The sequence below is a fragment of the Narcine bancroftii genome, chromosome 14, assembly GCF_036971445.1.
Source record: "Narcine bancroftii isolate sNarBan1 chromosome 14, sNarBan1.hap1, whole genome shotgun sequence".
NCBI lineage: Eukaryota > Metazoa > Chordata > Chondrichthyes > Torpediniformes > Narcinidae > Narcine > Narcine bancroftii.
In genome coordinates this window covers 53,426,180-53,433,681 of record NC_091482.1, presented here as the reverse complement: position 1 = coordinate 53,433,681, position 7,502 = coordinate 53,426,180, and positions in this window count along the sequence as shown.

Sequence of the window (7,502 nt, the reverse complement as noted above, 5' to 3'; positions counted from 1 at the left end):
CTGGTAGTGAACTACACCCTATAATTCTCGAGAATGGAGCACCTGGAGGAAACCCGTGCAGACACCAGGAGAACACACAAACTCCTTACAGACAGCACCAGATTCAAACCAAGGTTACTGCTGCTGTGTAACAACATTGTGCGCTGCACTAACCAGACCGCCCAAAATTGTGGGAATAGCGAGGCCCCTGGGTAGAACCCCTGCAACCCCACAGCACGAGGCCTTGACTTGTTCCAGAGGGTTCCAGTGCAAGGCAATTCTAATGTCACAAAGTGAAAAATACATTGGATGATCCCACACCCTGCACACATCATACGCAGGGAGGGGCTCCTTCAAAACCTGAGAGGGTCATTTGTCTCCCGGTGTTACCAACCTTCATTAGGCTGTGGAAAAAAAATTGAATTTCAGAACATACCCCTCCATGTTTCTTCCAAACAGCCGCCATACACGTTAGATTCAACCCCCTCCAAGATGAGTGTCATTGGTTTAAGTTCAGGGGCACCTCCTTTCATGGTACAGAACTCAGTGCCTGGATTGGGGTGGGGGAGGGGAGAGATGTGTGGGAGGGACGGGTGGTGAGAGTGAGAGGTAGACGTAAGCCACTGAATTGAAAATACACCAAGGGAGATTCTTAATAAAACAGACTCAGCATCAAAACACAGACTGAAGCATCTAATCTTGTTCCTTATTTTGAAACTAAATAGGATGATACCAGTCCGACAGAAGAGCTTCAGTTAGATGCACGCAGTCGCAAATAAACCAGAATTGTTTAAAGATGAGACTCCCTGGCGATGTGGTCAACTGATTAGATTCATGTTAAGGGCCTTTTAACCCTTTTACAGCAGTAAGCTTAAAATGTGCACGATGCAATGTTCCAGCCCTCAGCGCACCCCCACCCCACTAAATATTGCGGCTAATTAACATGATATCAGGAATCTCTCCCAGGCAGCCATTTGCTCATTTCACCCCCCTTTCCCAGTCGACATGAATCAGTGAAATCAACGCAATGCCTCATTTGTAGACTTCAGAATTGAGACTGTGGCAGCTGTTCTTAATAAAAGCACTTGCATCAAAACTCACTTCACTCCCTCTTCTAAATGGCAGCCATTTTGACCACTTGAGAAAATGTTCAAGGTCTTGCTTTTTATTTAATGTCTCCCCTTCACAAATTTAAACTTTTATATCATGCTTTGCCATTTTTTTTTTAATTTTAAAAGGAAAGCATACATCATAGAGCTAGGAAATATTTTGATTTTGATGGCTGTCCAGTATGAATCAAATCCTGAATTATCAGATCTTTGAATCTGAGCCCACGTTTTTAAAAAAAAAGAAATAAAGCAACAGCAAGTGTAAGATTTTTCCAATGTCCTTTGCTGGAGCAAAATGTGACTTTACGGCGACAACTGGTTTGTCTTTCCATGGCTCGTTACTGCCATCTGCAGCCAGGCAGATATAACACAACTGGATTAGATCTTCATCAAAATTGTTGTGGAGGGACATGAGAATGGCATTTAAAGACGTACTCAAAATCAGTGTTGTGAAAAGGAAGAAAATGAATGATATTATCTGGCAGCTCTTCCAAAGAGTCACATGATGAGCTGATTCTGTAATCCTGAAATAAATTCTGACCCTGACAACTATCAAGTTCAATTTAAACATTATATTTTACATGGACAGGTTATGAATCTTATCCAGTGGTATAATATAGCGACTATTCAATACATTCACTCCATAATAACAAATCCAGGTACTCCGTACCTAGGCTTGTGAAGATCTCAACTTGTTACTCCGAATACCTTAATACAGAGTATCATGTAAGTAAGTCCTAGATGCAATTTGCATTTTAAAAAATGGCAGGAGGATAAAATTTCCTTTATATATCATTAAAATTAATTGCTCATTTCCATTTGTACATTAGCCTATTTGTTTATTTTAAAGTGGTTAATCATTCATAGTCAAACAAGCCTGCCACTGTCCGAAGTTACACTTCAAAAAATTTGCACGAACGTTCACTTGCTTACAAACTGCCCTTCCTCGCAACTCCTTCCTCTGTGTGATGATCCCGACAGACTCTGAGCAAGAAAGAATAGAGTGTAATGATTAGAACAGGAAACCACACGCAGAAATCTGGTTTGATGCTCAAGTTCTAAGACAGGGACTTCGGCGCGCAGACATATTTTTAAATCACCGGCCAAATCTCAAAATTTTAATATTTGACATCAAAACTTTCTTGTCATTATCCAGGCAAGATCAAAAGTCTGCAAAAGCTATCAGCCTGTCTTGTATTTCTACAGTCTGGTCAACAAATAAAGAAATGGAAAGCTTGCTATAAAAAAAAAGTTTTTTTCTTGTTAAAGTTGTGGCTATCATGCACTAACTGGTGAGTAATTGAGAAAGAGAAAAAGCAGTGTGAATGACAACTCCCATCAGTGAGTCTGCCTGAATAGAGACCATCTGCAGTAGCAAGCAGTTGGAAACCCATTATCAATGAAAGAATAAGAATGTCACAGAAGTTTCAAGATAACCAATTCTCTCTTTTTTTTAATCATACAGGTCCAACAAAGGTTTCATACAACGCTTTTTACCTGCTTTCATTTTCTTGGATCAAGAGAATGTGGATAATTTGGACGGTTTTGTTTTTGACAGACACAGCCTCTCTGACATGTCTTAAAGGGGCACAATGGAATCTGTCAAACAAGGTTGAGCCAAAACAGTGTGAAGTCCTCAATGCTCTGACTGCATTTCGACAAGCCTGCTCCTACCGCTCCGGGCCAAATTTGTAAGGGGAGAGGAGACAGAGCATTAAAGAATGCAACAATGTTGATCGAATTAAAGGCCAAATTCCAACTTACTTTGGAACAGGTGGGAATGCAGTTGAAAAGGACCAAGGGAAGAAATCAGAAGTGCAATGCCTTCATTACCTGCTCTTATTGAGTTGGTGTGAAAAGAAGTTGCTCTCTGCAAATAGACAAGAATGCAGGAAATGTTTGTCATTTATAAATGGAAAACCTTTCCACCTTTACACACAGTTTGCTCAGAGTCTAATCTAATTCATTACAAAATTGATAACAGGTGAGGAGATTTCAGGATGGGTCCACATGGCAAAAAAAATTGATTTGTCTTTTATAATTTCCCCAAAGTGCTTAATTGATAAATATATACTTTGTAGGTGCCATCTTTGTTGTGAGGTGGGGAACCCATCAGTCAATTTCGTGCAGAGGTCGGTCCCATGAAAAATAAAAAAAATAACCAGACAATCTGGTTTTAGTTGAAGGACTGATACCAACCAGAACACAGAATGCTATTTCTTTTCCTCAAAATAGAGCTATGAGATCCTCAAAGATCGCTTGAATAGCCCAATGTGGCCTTGGGCTCATAGAATGGTAACTGAAGCCTAGCATTGCCCCTTCCAGAATGCAAAGCTGCTACAGCACCAGCGACCTGGGTTCGAATCTGATGCTGTCTGTAAGGCGTACATTCTCCCCGTGTCTGCATGGGTTTCCTCCAGGTGCTCCAGTTTCCTCCCACCCTTCAAAATGTGTGGAGGTTGTAATTGGGCGAATTGGGTTCATGAACCAGAAGGGCCCATTACCATGCTCTATGTCTTTTTTCCTTAAACAGTCACAGGACACACACCGTCTCTGATGAGTAATGGATGGAGCTGACAGTCTCTTCTTTCAAACAGAAGAACATCAAGGAATTGAAACAGGAGAAGAGCATTTGGGGCCTCGTCCATGTTCCACTATTAGTATGACAGGGATCTTCCTGTCCACATCAGAACCCATATCTCTCCAATTTCCATATTACCAGCAAATTTGGAAGCCTTTCATTTTATTCCCTCCTCCAGGTCATTAATGTAATTCGTAAACAACTGGAGGCAAGGAACCAGTCCCTGGGATACTCACCAGCTACATCCGCCAGCTTGAAACACGAGTTCCCCCAACAAACTAGAGTGGGATTTCTGACTCCAAGCCTGGAGTAACTCATCACTGAATGCAGCAGTGGGTTCAAGTCTCTGAAGATCGTCCATGTTCCACTATTAGTACGACAGGGAGTACTAATCATCATATGTTTAGATTTAGCATGGAATATCGCGTGGATTTAGCATGGAATATCGCGTGGATGTGGACCTCAAATTTCCAAATCGCACAAGGAAAGTTTCACTGGACTGAAAAGTGATTTCAGCACATGGGAGGAATAGAAGGCACATGTGGGTGGGTTTTACAGTTCCTTCAAAATGTGCGGGGGTTGTAGGTCAATTGGTATATTTAGGCGACATAGGCTTGTGAGCTGGGATGGTCTGCTCCCACGCTGTAGGTCTAATTTTTTTAAAAATTAAGGTTGCATTGGTACCTCTCCAATCTTTCAGGCACCTGGTGAAGTTAGTTAAGGACTCACAGGTACAGGAGAGCAATATGTAGCTTTCCTTAGACTAGATTTGAGGTCCCTGATCTTTAAACTCCTCCTTTCCTCTGAGGGCTAAATGTGGTGCTGATCCATTTGCAATGGTGAATTTCATCATCAATATTCGATGGTGTTCTTCTGAATAAGAGACCATCTAACAATCCCGCTTCCCACCTTTCCCTACCATGTCTCCTTTCCTCCATTTCCCCGCCCCTTTCCCTTCCTTCTCCTATCAGAGAGCCACCCCTTTTCAGCCCTCGGCCCTCTCCCTGCCACTTCCCAGGTTCTTTTTCTTCTACCCTCCCACCTATTAGCCTGTGCTCCTCCCCTTCACCCCTTCCTCTTCCCCTACCTTTTTATTCCCCTACCTTGTGATTTTTCCACGTTCCTGACGCAGGGCTCAAGCATGAAATATTCACTGCCTTCTATTTCCTATGGATGCTACGTGACCTGTTGAGTTCTCCAATTTTGTGTACAGCATTATCTGCAGCTGGCACCTTCGATCACTGCAGTTTTTTTTTATGCACGGTAGAAGCTGATTCCAGCTATTTAAAATAATGATGTCCAATTACACCTAATTAATCTACAACCAGAGTTCATTTTAAAAGGTGGGAGGAAAGTGGAGCACCCACACAGACACAGGGAGAACGTCCAAACTCCTTACATATAGAATTGGATTCAAACCCAGGTCACCGGCACTGTGATGGTGTCTCATGAACCGCTATGCTTACTGTGCCATCCCATCGCCTCCAAGGCCTTCAGAGAGTCATTCATATTCACTGACAGGATCATTTAACTAGCATCCGAGTCCTCTCGCAGGCCATTATCTCTTGGAATGTGTCCCTAATCATGCCTGGCTGGCTCAACGTGGGCAGGCTATGTTGTCCTTCTGTCAGACTCCTAGAATTGTTGCATTTTTCCAAGGTGTATTGTGGCAAAAGGTGGACCGAGGAAACGATTCAACATTTTCTTGTAAAATTGGAACATCCCCATTGAGTTGTGTGAATTCCCTGGCCATGGACAACTACTCCTAGTAGAGAAACATGGTAATAAGTACCTCAAATCCTCCCTCAATAACACACAAGAGAGCAGGACTAATGGCTGCAGGAGCCATCCACTTCCCAGTCATTCACATACCTGTCCTATCAGGCACCTCCTGGCCTCTCAGTGTAGAGCTTTGAATGGTGGCCTCAGAGCCAACTCAATTTTCAGTCACAAGGGACTGCCTATAAAAGACTGAGAATCACTATCAGAATTCATTGCCATGAACAAGTCACAAAATTTGTTGTTTTGTGGCAGCATTTTGAATGAGCTACTGTATAAATCTGCTGAACTAGAAATGCAGCATCTTCTATTCATTGACTATAAATTGGATTCTCTGGGCCACACAGTTAGCAAAGACTCTCTGATGCTGTTACAACGCCAGCAATCGGGACCGGGGTTCGAATCCTGCAATGTCTGGAAGGAGATTGTATGTTCTCCCCGTGTCTGTGTGGGTTTTCCCTGGGAGCTCCAGTTTCCTCCCACCATTCGAAATGTTCCAGGGGTCGTAGGTTAATTGGGTGTAATTTGGGCGGCACAGGCTCGCAGACTGGGATGACTTTTTACTGTGCTGTTTGTCTAAATAAAAATAAATATAACTTTAGAGTAATAAAAAATCTTCACAGTCCCCAAATGAAGATATGACTCATACGCTGCATGCTTCAGTTGATTGGAGAAATGGAATTTGTTTTTGGTCACATAGAATGGCGACACTCGGTGGCAGTAATTTCCCCCTTCCTGTCCGTAGAAAGAATGTGAAGGTGAAAAACCAGCATGGATTGTGATGAAATAAGTTAGAGGAAGAAATGGGGAAACCAATATTTGATCCCCATTTCTTTCCAGACATAAGTTATATTTGTTAATGATGTAAACCTTAATGCATTTGATTACACTGGACAACAAAGAATTTTCTTCCTGAACACTTTTGGGTGTATTTTATGGATTTTGGGCCTCAAACTTGTCCAATTACATACTGTTTGTAAGATATAGCCTACCTTTGTGATTTCCTGGCATACTTGAAGTCTACTTCAAGCATACAATGAAGTGCAACATGTCATTAAAAATACCTTGTCTGCATTCGCACACGGACATCTTCCCTGCTGATCTTGATGCCGTCAGTGACGAAGATCGTGAAAGGTATCAGCAGGACATTGCAGTCTTGGAAGTGCGGTATCTGGAATCTATCAATGCTGGCCGTCTATTATTGGACACTGACATGAGAGGCATCAGATGCTGAGTACAAAGGAAAATGAGCAGCAAAACAATTTTAGGTCAGTTGAACAAACTCAATGTGACAGCATCGTTCTGGGATTAAACATACTAAATTCAATAAATTCAATAAAAGTTAATTTAATGTTTTTCCAACTTACAAATCTGAAATTATCTTTGTTTTCAGTTTGAAGTTGTCTATCTTTATTTACATTTTTTTAAAGAAATAACCCTTTTGAAAAAAAAAATTACTATCCAGTGTAATCAAAAGCATATATTTTGGTTGTAATTAAATGCATATCTCAGAAGGTTGATTTGTTTATATTCATGAACGTTGAAACTCTAAAATGGTAGAGTACCAGAATTAAATATGAATTTTTCCATTCTTTACCCCCGGCTGCATCAGCCAACACAATTTGTTCATGGGAGGATTCGACATTTTTGACATACAAGGAACTGAATGGAGATTATAAATATTTATGTCAAAGTTTTTAATAGAAGCAAAGTCAAAACTGCAATTTTGATTCAGTCATGATGAGGTATCCATTAGATTCTTATGTTCAAAATGCAACTTTATAAACTGCTTTCAACGAATATGTTGAAAAGCAAGCATTAAAATTAGATCTGTCATGAGGAAATTGAGACAAAGTCTTTAGATGAAAAAAAAAATGCTCTATATTCTTTGGAATCTGTAAAGTTTAAAAATGTTGATAAATGTTCTACATTATGTTGCAAATGTGCATTAAAAATAAATGAAGTTAGATATTATTGACTTGTGGGAAAGGGTCACATAAGGATGGGTCCCCTCAGGATTTATAGATGCTGGAGAGAAAATATCCAGATATTTG